The sequence below is a fragment of the Cynocephalus volans genome, chromosome 13 (assembly GCF_027409185.1).
Source record: "Cynocephalus volans isolate mCynVol1 chromosome 13, mCynVol1.pri, whole genome shotgun sequence".
In the NCBI taxonomy this organism is placed as follows: Eukaryota; Metazoa; Chordata; class Mammalia; order Dermoptera; family Cynocephalidae; genus Cynocephalus; species Cynocephalus volans.
This window is the reverse complement of record NC_084472.1, coordinates 49,993,734-50,007,196: the sequence shown is the minus strand read 5'-3', so window position 1 is coordinate 50,007,196 and position 13,463 is coordinate 49,993,734.

The window sequence follows — 13,463 nt, the reverse complement described above, 5'->3', positions numbered from 1 at the left end:
TGACCACCATTTTTAATCCATTCACTAGTCATGGTCCTACAATCCAATCACCTCTTCAAGGCTCCACCTTTCATTTACCATAATAGGATTTTCCACCCTCTTAACCATCACAGTGGGGGGCTAAGTTTCTAATACATAAAGTGTAGGGGATACAATTCAAGCTTCAATGAGTTTTGGGGGAACATAATTCAATCCACTACAATGATGAACAGGTAAATGAGTGCCATCAATTTAACCAGTACTTAAGACTACACAAGAAATCCCGAAATGTCTTACAAACTTACAGGTCATACATGTGAGAAACCTATAGAGGTTAAACTAAATTTGTTTACAATCCTATAGATTTATACGATGCCATCAATAAAAAAGGAGTGAAACTGAAAAAAATGGTTTCTACATAATGAATAAGTAAAACACACTACACACACGCATGAGCATACACGTACAGATTCTGATTCAACTATGCCATCAATAAGACTCAATTATCTTCCTATTCATGCTGTAACAGATGATCTTACAGATCATTATCATATGAAGAATTATGAAGAAGATGTAGCCAAAAGAACCATGAAAACCAAGTATTACAGAGGTGTGTCAGACAATTCATTAACAAAAACATTTCCAGATTTTGTGATGTTCCTTGTATTTGTCAAGTTTCTAAAGAATTTGTAGTTTCTTATGATTTGGCATTCTAAACAACCATTTTCTCCATGTTTAATTTTCTATTCAAAATTAATTAACTTATAATCAAATCAAAGAAGCTCCCCCCAATTTTATAAGCTTTAGGCCCCATAAAACCTGTTATTCTCTCCTTTTTCCTCAAATGACCTTAACTAGAACTATCTTGTTCTTAAGTGTTTACAAAGAAAAACAAATAATCTTTTTTAAGTCTCTACTCTGTCAAATCGCTCTTCCTTAGAGATAAATTACATTGTCCCTGTTACAATTCATGCAAATTTGTTCATATTCAGTTTTTAGTGAACACACAATTATTCACTGCAAACACAGCAAAAGAAGTTATAAACAATAAAATTAGATAACCAATGGCTTTCTCAGGACACAGTCAATTGAATTTCATACTATCTTTTCTTTCTTTCTTTCTTTTTTTTTTTTTTTTTGTGGCTGGCCGGTATCTGAACCCTGGTCCTTGTTGTTATAACATCACACTCTGACTGAGTTAACCAGCCCCTCTCGTACTATCTTTTTGACTATGATACTATCATTGTCTCTCAAATTAAGATGAAAAATCTAATGGTCAAAAGGTATGAGTAACTGCAAATGTTGGAAGGAGATAATCTTTAAGTTACATACATGCAACAGATACCTGGCAGTGGTTAGAACCCACTCGGGTGTTAGAGCAATAGCTCTTTTCCTGTCCCCTCGAAAGAACTCATTTAGCTCCACATTTTGGTTGTGACATTCCCTGATGTTGGTTTGGGTGTCCATGGGCCCTCAGGATCCCCTGTTCTATTCTGACTCTGGTGTCCTGTTAATGCTTGTGACCTGTCTGCTTTCCTCTTTTGCTCACGCTTCATGTATTGATGTGTGTGTGGCTCCTTATTGAGATTTTGCTACTCTTGCTCTAAAACCAGGACTAATGGGCATCATCTCTCCACACACCAGCTGCTTTGAGCCTAATGGCCCATCTAGTTCCTGGCTCTATCCTGATTTCTAGCAACCACCACAGGCGTCATTCTAGCTGAATCCCATACAGCTTACAGCTAATGTACCAAACGGGATAGATCTAGTTATCTGTCTTAATCAGGATTACCCTAGAAATTTTTCACTAAGATGAGGTATGAAACTAGTTAAATATAAAGGAAGAACATGATGAAAATTAAGGTGATAGGTACAGGAAATTCATTATCTTTTAAGCCAAATGAAGTTTCTCAACTGAGCTTAGTAATTTATTCCTGTACCTATCACCTTCATTCTTCATCCATTAATTTATCCATTTATCCATATTGATTTAACAGAACATCCAGTAAAGTACTAGACAAAATGTACATCAAAGTTTGGTCTGTGGCTACCCTGTCCAGACTCATAAATACATTCATCTCAGAAAAGAGCACTGTATGTTTCTCTTTATCAGCACCAGTTCTGGAGCGAACAGCCATAGTGTTCCCATACCCTCTACATTGAATCAGTATTTCCAAATAGTAGTGTGGCAGGTGACCAGGGGCTAGAGGAGGAGGCTGAGTGTAATAGTCATTTTCTGTTGCTTATAACACAATACCTGAAACTGGGTAATTTATAAAAAAATAAAATTTATTTCTTACAGTTTTGGAGGCTGGGAAGTCCAAAGTCTTGGGAACACATCTGGTGAAGCTCTTCTATAGCAGTGTATCCTATGGCTGATGGCCTGAGCAAAAGAGCTAACCTGCTCATTTGCTCTCCTTTTAAAGCCATCAGAACCATGCCATTACCAACCATTAAACCTTCAATGGAGTAATCCATTCAGAAGGGTACAATCTTCACTATCTAATCACCTCTTAAAGGCCTTACCTTTCAATTACCATAACAGCATTTCCTACCTTCCTAACACTGTCAGGTAGTATTAAATTTCCAATACATTTACCTTTGGGGGACACATTTAACCCACAGCACAGGGACAAAATAAATACTAGAAAAGCAGTATTTTGTGGTCTGGAAAAATGAACCCACATTCAGGGTTCTGAATGAATGCATGGATGTAGAGTCACTTAAAATAATCTGGGAGACCTAATCAGTTAGGTGTGAGGTGCAATAGAAAGAAAATGCTTCCAATCAAAACAGGAACAGAGGTCATGTCTAATAGAATTATCTAGCTGACCGATCAATTAACATCTAACACTTTTTCAATAGATCCTTAACACTACCCAGTTATCATTCTTTATTACTCAGTGATAAATGTTTTCACTTTTGTGTACAGACACAAATAAACTACAGATAGAAAATATGGCCTAGATCCTTCTTGTAATGACCAATCAAAACGACATTACTATTAATAGACTGAGGTCTTCACTGGCTGTTTTTTATTTCACGCAGGGCTGTGGACAAAGAACAGATTGTGGTGGCACTGTTATTTGCTTTCCACGTAGTATTCAGCTTCCCCTTGTGCAATATTTTAAGATGATCATTGACCACTGACATCTAGATCATTTTCTTACAGATTAATTTCGCTGATGGAACTTTGACGGCTGTGCTAGAATGGAGTCATTTGCTGTTATCAACTTTATTCAGAAATTCAAACTGAATGTTAATAAAGATGGTCATCTAGTGTCAGATGAGGTTTTTTCACAAAAACCTACTACTGAGTGAAGCTCTGACGCAATCCAAATGACAAATTACCCGTTAACTTACAGGGGTGTATTACCTTTCTTTTGTTAATTACATTGAGTACACCTGTGAAAGTTTATAGACATGTTTTTGTTTTAGGGAAAAATCTGGGTGTAAAAGACAAATAAATAATAAAATAAATTGTAAATAATGTATGGAACTACAGTGCCACGTGGTTTACCCAAAGGCCGGCTGACCTATAGCAGTTGCTATTTAAAAAAAAAAAAAAAAATCACCATTTTCCCCAAGGGCTTGCAATCTGTTTAGCACTAAGATACGTACTGTAGATGTATTACCTGATTTAATCCCCACATCAAACTTATGTACAGATGAAGAAATGGAGACTAGAGGAATTAAAATAACTGGCCCAAGGCCAAACACTTATTAAGTAGCCAAACCCACAAGTTGGAATACAAATGGAATGCACTGCCTGGAGATATGTACAGAAAGTGGAGAGCCAAGCGGATAGCTTAGAAAACAGGAAAAAGGGGCAGAAACCCAAAGGCAGGCCACTGTAAAATATAAATATAGAGCTGGCACAGCTCTTCCATGGTGGGGCAAGGGCCATGCGGAAGGCCTGCTGCAGCTTGCCTCTCTGTCTGCTCTGACAAGGCACTTTCATAGACCTCCCGGATGCTGGAAGGAACATAGAAATTTCTAGGCTACCTACTGCCTGAGTCAACCGCCTACCCTGCCACAAGTATCTTTTAAGGTTAAAAACAACAAACAAACCAAAAACAAAAATCTCTTTCTTGCTGCTCTCTTAAGACTTTGCTATTTCATTCCTCAGTGCTCCCTCACAGTGTGCTTTTACTTTCGCGCACATTATTTATTTTATTTGATTTGATTTCTTTACAGCTACTCTGATTGGGCAAGACAGGTGTTTTCTTACTTTATAGCAGTGATTCTCAATCTTGTCTTCACATCAGAATTACCTGGCGGACTTTTATAACACAGAAGCCTGAACTCCACCCCTGAGCAGTTCCATTGTCATCTCAGGGGGAAGCAGAAGAGGAGGGGAGTTGCCTTATCATCTTTTATAAAAGCTCCCTAGATGAGTCCAGTTGGTAGCCAGCATTGAGAGTCACTACTGCCACCTTTAAGCATGAATGAACCATGGCTCATGGCTTAAAGTAACAAAGTTACTGCTCATAAATATATAGAAGGGTACTTTGAAAAGTTTATGGAAAAATATAATACACATCTTTCCATGAACTTTTGGAAGTACCCTTATAGTATCATACATTGTCAATTTACAATTTAAAAACTTTTTTTTTTAAAAAAGTGGTCTTACCATCTACTATGTTCCCTAGTGCCTGGATTTAGACATGAACCCAGTACAGAAAAATACACAGTGGTATGTTATGAAGCGTTAAAGTGAATGGCTACAAGCAATAATTCTGTGACTGCAAGAACCATGTCCTTGTTGTAACCTCACAATTTAGATTCAAGGATGTGAGCCAGACAGTGCCACTGAGGACTAAGAACCCTCAAGTAGTGCAAACTGTACTTTGTGGCCCTAAAACGTAATAACCAGAGAAGTTTTCATTTCAGAAACTATTTTCCCAGTTCAGCATTTTCTGTAACTACTGTATCCTTTCCCCAACTGCTTTCTCACAACTCAGATGTGATGCTCAATTTTTTATCAATCTTCTTTATTCTGTGCTTTGTGAATTTCTCTTCATCTTTCACATCTTCCTCCAGCACCTGGGTAGATTTAACTTGCTTTTCAGGTAGATTTCACCACCTAATTAATCAAATTTTGCATAATCTGAGAGAAATACAGTCCACGTATGTGCTGCTGGTTCCAAAATACATGTCTTATCCAACTTCCTTTGAGTTTTGGAATGGCATTGCCACATTCCAATGACTTCTTGAATTCATTGTGCCCCAAATTGAACTCAGACTTTTTTTTATTGATCCCTATAGTCTTGTGACCCTCAAATCTATACCACTTGCCCAGACTCCCTTTCAAATTCAAATATCTGGTTACCTGTATTGGCTCCCAAAGGGTAACACAGGCACCTCAAACTCAACATGTTCCAAACTAAATTGATCATTTGCTGCTCGATGCCTATTTCTCTCCTGAAATTCTCAACCATTGGCATTGACCTCCATCTAGTTACCCAAACCAGAACTCTGGATGTCCTTGTTGACTTCTCCCTCTTCATCACTTCCTGTATTAGTCAGTCACTAGATGCAGGTGACCTCACCTCCTCTCTCTTTCTCTGCTTTCATCCTCTTCAACACTCCTGGCCCTGCCCTCTCACATGCACACCACTTCAGTACCCCAAGCATCTAGTATTGTCTTTCTCAAGCCAACTGGCTATACAACTGCCACAATGTTAAAAGTCAACCTGACTGTTTGCCCTCTTAACTTTCAGTGTCTCCCTAGGACAGGGTAAAGTCCTTGCTGTCTCTTCAGCTGGCTATGGGTCCCTCTGTGGACTGCACCTGCCTTCCTCTCCACTTACAACTCTCCACAGTCTCTCCTGGGAACTCAGTTCTCCAGAAATAATACATTGTGTGCAGCCTCTCTCCCACCTGCTTTGTAACCTGTGCCTTTGGCTTGCTGCCTCTAGTTAGGCTAACTCCTGCCCATCACTCATATCAGTTATATCCTCTTCCAGGAAACTGGGCCTTGTTTCCATTGACTCCCAGGTTCTTCTTTGCTTTCAGAATATTCTGTGCAATTCTCTATCATTACACTTACAACACTGTATTATAATTAATTGTCCTTCTCTATAATGTGAGTTTCTTGAATTCGGTGAATGCACTCTGTATTGTCAGAAGCTAGAGAAGACCTTGGCACTCAATGAAACATCATTGAATTATGAATGAATTCCTCATTATATACTACTTCCATAGTACTTATTTCCTCCTTCTGTATTTACCGTGTCCTTCCTCTGTCTCTGCAACTGGATCATTAACTCCAGGAGAGCCACCAAAGGCTGGGTCATCTGTGTTTCTTCAGGTTAACCATCTTGCCTGTCCATGAATAGGTTTTTTATTAGTGACAACTAAAAGGGAAGAGGAAAAGAAGAAGAAAGGAAGGTCCAATTTCCGTATAATTGTTCAATGCAATTTGAAAACTTTAAACATTAAAAATTCAAGAAAAATTTAAATGTTGTCCTTCACTGCTCTACTCAAACAAATGGAACAAAAATTCCTAATGTTTTAAGAGTTATCTTCACATAGTTGACTATAAAAAAAATTTGTCTCATAATATTCCAGAGTTGGATCGTTATAAGATTCTGAAAGGGATCATCAATTTCATTGACAGAAAATTGAAAGAAATACTTCCCTTTACATGTATGAATGGACAGAGACATACTAGAATGACTAGTGAAGATGGAACTTCTGTTCTACATCAATGTAGCATGAGTCATGTATATTTTTATCTTAGGCACCATATTGTCAAAAGCATGACATTAATTGTTGCAAAATCTCAAATATCAATGAGTAGAGATTTAAGAAATGTAGGTATTTTTAAAAGTTTGCTGATATGTATTTCAAAACAGTAGGTATTTTTAAAAGCCCAAAGCAAAGAGCATAATTAATAAGACGTATTAATTGGTAATAAAACTATAGCTAACATTGTCATAGCTAGAAGCAAAAATCAAAAACCAAAAAACAAAACAAAACAAAACAAAAAAAAGGAAAAAAAAAAAGAAAACCTGTTTTTCTGTAGTACTGGGATGGAATGTATCATCTCTCTCATTACCTCCTTTTGTATAATCGTTACTCATATCCAGACAAGTCACTAGTAATTTTAGCTTTCTTTAGATGCTCTTATTCCATCAATTTAGTAGGTTTTTTTCCATGTAGCATTTTTTTTAGAAAGGAAAACAATTGTTTTTTAGTTTTCTCTGCTGTTATTTGTAGGTTGAAGTAAAATATAATCTAGAGAAGTCTTTTGCAATCTCTGATAGTACAGTTGAGGGGCAGCGTGACTCATCTTAGGGACTGGCAGCTGTGAGCACGTGACATAAGGAGTTAGGGTCCGTGAGCCAATACTCCTTTGGCTGAGAACATACCTCAGCAAGTATGAGACTGGAAGCTAGATCAAGGCATTTGGGCTGGAAGGAAGTCATGAGATATGTTGGAAACTGGTTGCCTTTTGTGAAATCAAGCCACAGTTCGTGAAAATGTGATCTCCACCCACCTGTGTCAGAGTCACCTGGGCTGTTTGTTAAAGATGCATATTTGTGCCTCAACCCAGAGCTACAATTTCAGGTTCCCTGGAGGTTGGGTTCAGGCATCTGCATTTTGTCAGTATCCCCAGGGGACTCACAGTCACACTATAGCCTGAGGTCATCTCTTTTAAGCCATACACAAAATCCTATAACTACTGTCCCTTTCTCTTACACTCAAGAGGACTACATTATTTTAGGGAAAACCTTAAATTCAAATTTAGGCAATTCATTTGGAAACTTCTGTATTTTATTAACAAGAAATTGCTTATGGCATATGTCACAGTGAATCCCAAAGTGTGTTAAGGCACAGAGATGCAAACTGCTGTGTGGTTCTGGGAGAATCCAGCTCATCAAATTCCCACAGCTGTCATTCTGACTTTAAAGACTAAGACAGAAATACTCACATATGTATTAAGAGACTTTTGTTAGTTTATCCACATCACCTGGAAGGAGTAACCCACAGATACTAAAGATCATTATTATATTAGTTAGGATTTATTTATAAGGTAATATGAAGAGAGAGTGAGCCATTGGGCTGGCAAAGTTCCATCATCAGGAGGGGAGTGAAAAAGTTGTGCAGGACGGAGTTCTTTCATAAGCAAAGCTGGAGGCAACTCAGGAGTAACTCGAGACTATAAAGGACTTGAGATTGTGAGGAGAGGGTGCCACTAACTGGAGAGTAGTCTGGGGAATACCAAAGCCAAACATAAAAATCCTGTCTTAACTTGGTCTGCTAGAACATTACAAGAGAATTTGAACAAACACATGGTTCTCAGATACATAGAGATCTGACAAGTGGGCAGCTCAAGAAGAGACTGATTTTATTTTACTTACAGGTAAACAGTAAATCTCTGTGCTGTTTCTCTTTGTTATTACGTAGCATATTCTCATGTCCTCTAAGCCAGGATTCTTAGATAAAGGCTGTATTATGTTATAAAATTTAGTGTATTACTTGAAGCAAAACCATTATGGAAATGCAAGTGTCTAAAAAGTGAATTGGCGATTGAGCATAATAATGACTCTTATGCATTAAGTACTTAATATATGCCAGCTATTTTGCTAAATGCATTACATATACTAATTGCACTTTGACCATAACCCTACGATGAAGGCACTATTATCCTCCCAATTTTTCAGATGACAAAACAAAGACTAAATAAAGTTAACAAGGACAGCAGGTAGGTGATAGAACCAGAATTTGCCCTCTAGTCTGACTTATTCCAGCCCTTCTGTCTTAATTGCAAGCTTGAATGACTACAAAAACTTAAAGAGCATTAACTACATAAAGAAACATTAATTGTAAGATTCCTATACCTACAAGTTTCTCTGGTCTGTGTAAAATAAAGCCAAATTTAAATTTTTTTTTTAATCTTTGCAAAATTTTAGAAACATTTTTATGGAATAAAGTATGAGTCATGTGGAAATACTTCAAAACAGGTCTTCAAAAATTTTAACCCCACTGAGAGCTCAAGCCTTGCCATGAATCTTAATAGCAGCTGTATCTACTAATATTCTTGCCATCCAGAAATCAAAGTCAACCTCCTGATTTCTACACCATCCAACTGGACATTACAAGTCTTACCTCATTCCTGGGGCCTAATCAAAGAATATGCTTGCCATGTGATAACACTGGCATAATTTATCTTCAAGTTTTTCCCCAGTTGAAGACTATTTCTTTTTTAGAATGAGCCACTACTAACTTCACTCTTCCCAGACAAGAACTAAAACTCATCCATGGACTTCCTTGACTATCTAGCAATCTCCTTCAAACCTCATCGCATATGTTAACCTCATCTTCTTCTTCTTCTTTTTTTTTTTTGTCTTTTTCGTGACCGGTACTCAGCCAGTGAGCGCACTGGCCATTCCTATATAGGATCTGAACCCGCGGCAGGAGCGTCGCTGCGCTCCCAGCGCTGCACTCTCCCGAGTGCGCCACGGGGTCGGCCCTTAACCTCATCTTCTGACACTCCTCCCCCAACACAGAGTGAGATATCTCCCTTCTCTATGCTTCCACAGCACTCTGCACATCTGCATCCTGTGGCTTGCATCACACTTCTATGTAGCTGTGATTAGGTGCCATTTTACCAACCAGACCACAATATCCATCTTTGTATCTACCTTGGCCAGCATGGTGACTGACCCACTGCCCTATCTCAATAATGTTTGTAAACTGACCGACTGACTGCATGAATGCTTCTAATGACTCCTTTTGAAGTATGTTTCTTCCTCAAATAGCATTGGTCCTGACCTCTACATCCCCCTATAAAAAAAAACAAGCTCTAAGTTCTACATCACTAGTGGTGAGATACAAGGGTCAGCTATCATCTCAGCCTCACAATTCTAGTATTATCAGTATAGTCCAAATCTTAAAGGAACAAAATGTTTTTTTAATCTTCTCTTAGATTTATCACATTTTGAAATAAAAAGAAATAACTAAAAACCTTGTCCTGAAATGAGGTAGGAAAGGTAAAAAGAATATTACAGATCTATATTGGCTAATCTTCCTGTCTAGGTCCAATATGAGCTGCTCGAAGGATGTACATGTCTCAAAAACCTTCAAATGAATGAAGTCAATCTATTGTCTTATATAATATTCATTCATTGTTTTCTTGTAAGAGAGGCAGTGAAATGGTTAAGAGCACAGATTCAGGCAGACTGGTTTGTCCAAATTCTCTTGAGAGAGGATTACTGGATATTAATCATGTCCAGGCACTGGTTTCAGTCACTCTTGTCTCTTGGCTGGACAACTGTGACATCCTGGTAACTGGTCTCTCTGCTTCTACCCAGGGCTCCCTTAGAGCTGACTCACTAAAGAGTCCTCTGAGCAAACTGTCAACACATGACAGCTCATGTCTCTCCTTTGCTCCATCACCTCCAATGGCTTCCCATCTCACTCACATAAAGGCCACAGTCTTTAAGAGATCTGGGAAAGTATTCACTCGATCTACTCTGGCTCCCTGTTGAGTATCTGATCTCTATTCCTATTACTCTCTTCTCTTCCGCTTTCACGTAGCCATGTTTACCTCCTTGCTCTTCCTTGAATGTGGCAAACACTCTGCTATGCAAGGACCAGGGTATTTACCATTTACCATGCCCTCTGCCTTGGTTGCTCTCCCCTGCATTTGTAATCTGCATGGCTTGTTCATTCACCGAACTCAGGTCTCTGCCTCAGGACCATGTGGTCAGGGTTTCCCTCCTTCACCCTTCGATCTAAATCAGTCCACACTCTCAGCCCTTGCACTTTAATTATCTCCACCTAACATATTATAGAGGCATTTGTATATTTCCAGTGTCCTGTGCAGAGTTCCAGGATAACAGGGATTCTATCACCAGCCCTTAGAAGAGAATCTGGTACATACAAGGCAATCAATAAATATGTGCTGGGGGATGGCCAGTTAGCTCAGTTGGTTAGAGTGTGGTGTTATAAGACCAAGGTCAGGGGTTCAGATCCCCATATCAGCCAGCTGCCAAAAAATAATAGTAATAATAATAACGATAATAATAAAAATATGTGCTGAATAATAATGGAATACTCTGCTAAAAGAGCTTATAATTCAATTATTTTGATACAATGAGATAAAATGTTGAAAACTACAGTATATAAAAGCACAATACCTGAATGATGTACCACATGGTAGTATGGAATTAAGGGCTAGATACACAATAATTGGCATAGACAATACATTGGTGCACAGGCATGCTTGAGATTATGTTATACAGGACTAGGAAGGAAAGTTACTTTCTCTGTTTTTATCTAGACTGCCGGAAATCTTGTTCCAAATTGGAAGACACTCTTTTGAGGACAGCCAGCTACTGCAGGCTTCCAAACGTAGTTCAGGGTCTAATCATCCTGTCAAAAGGTGTCCCCCCTTTTGAGTTGATGTGGATGCAAAACTTATTAGGCTGTCCTGCACACTTCTGAGTAGATGAGCCTACCATCGATGTCCTGAGATATGGCTAAGATGTACAGAGGGAACCAGAACATTACACAACTCAAAGTCTTTGGTTTTGATATGCAAGTTGGCAGCCCTTCCTTGTGGTTTGACTCCAGGGATTTGCTGTGTTCTCTGTCACTATCTATAAACAGAGAAAATGTGGAAGCCAGATTGGCTTACACCTACCACTCAGCTGTCTTCAGGGCATCTATTCTTACAATTACTTGCTTTGTACTCAGAAAATGTAAATAAACTTGATTGTTAGCAGAAGTAAAACACAGAAATGAAGGGAAATCTATTGCAGAAATAGCAAATGAATTCTTAGCAAATAAATTAGGAATGATTTAAGGGACGTTATACTTTTTAATATTTGCATTATTGACCCCAACTTCTTCCTACCTTCCATTCTTATATATTCAGATAATTGTGTATAAATATATTTTTAGGTTTTTAAAAAAATAACCTAGGATACTTATAAACTCAGAAAGATGAAACTGCATCCAGACATTTTAGCTACAAGATAAACTGTACTTACGATAGTGACTACACTACTCCTCTCCATCTACCATTATGACTCTCAAAAAGACCTCTCATGAAAATTTCCCAAGAGATGGTATTCCAAGAGGCATACAGCTTCCTCCAGTATTACCATTAAGTCACCTCTACAAACAATTGCCTTAAAAGGATTTCCTCAAAGTCATTTGTCCTAATCAGAAAAATAAGACTGCTTTAAATTCTTTTTCCCTTTCAAGTTTTACATGAAAACATTTACACATCAACGAAAAACTGCATTAACTTTTACACTGAAATATACTTTTATTTGTAGCAGAAGCCTTCAGGCTAAAATCAACCCCTCCAGACTGATTCTGCCAGAAAAAAGGTCAGAATTCCCAGAGCTTGTTTTCACAAGTACTTAAACTTAAACTCTAGAATACGTCTTCAAAAGTTATAGGGCCCTTGAGTTCTCACCTACTGTCACCTTGTACCTCTAGGCAAGAGGAGAACCAAAGCCTCAAGCCAGGCAGGTAGGTCACTTTTTACTGGATAAAGAGCTTGAAGAGTTCTTGCTTCAGCAGCACATTACATAGGATTGGAATGATACATAGAAGTTTAGCATGGACGCTCTGTAGTGATGACGTGCTAATTCATACATATATATTTTTAAAAGCTAGATGTACAGCAGCATATACAGTATACTAACTTTTGTGGAATAGAAAGGGGAAAAGAAGATATATTTGTCTTTGCTTGTATTGGCATAAAGAAGCACTGAGTAGGTAAGAAACCTGTTTAGCTTTAGGGAGCAGCTGTGTTGGAGATTTGGTGGGTGGTCAGAGGAACAGAGGTGAGTCTTCTTAGTGCAGCCTTTTTGTATTGTTCGAGTTTTGAATTGCTTATTCAAAAACTTAAAAGGTCCTATAGGGAGATACAGTCTCCCTTAGTAATATTTAACTGTGTTTTGTCTTATCTTTTAGAAGAAATTGTGATATCATTTGGCTCTTAGGTTTTGAATGTGCCCATGGTTGCACAGAGATATATATTTTTCAAAACTCATTGAGTTTTATACTTAACAGAGGTAAAGTTTATTCTAAAGTACAACAGAACAAAGTTGTTTTATAAAAGAGTGGAGTGTTCTCAGCCAGTTCAAGTTGTTCCACAACTAGAAAAAGATGCAGGTTAAATTAAAAAGCTTATAAATGTGGTTATATTCTAAAAAGGGATTTAAGGTGGAGGTACATTATGGAAAAATCTGCTTGCAACCTGGGATGTAGGTGATCAACAAATATTAATTTTATTCTCTTCCTTCCAGTTCTTATGTGAACAATATAATGTAACATCTGCAAAGGCACTCAGCTGTAAAATAAATACTGACAAACACATGCAGAAGGACAAGAGTGTGAGTCAGTGTTTAGTCATCTAAGAACAATCAAAGGAATCTGGTACTATGTGTAAGCTCGTTCCTCTTTTGTGATTTATAAGATGTCATTTGCTATTTATTTTCTAAACTGTGGTATCT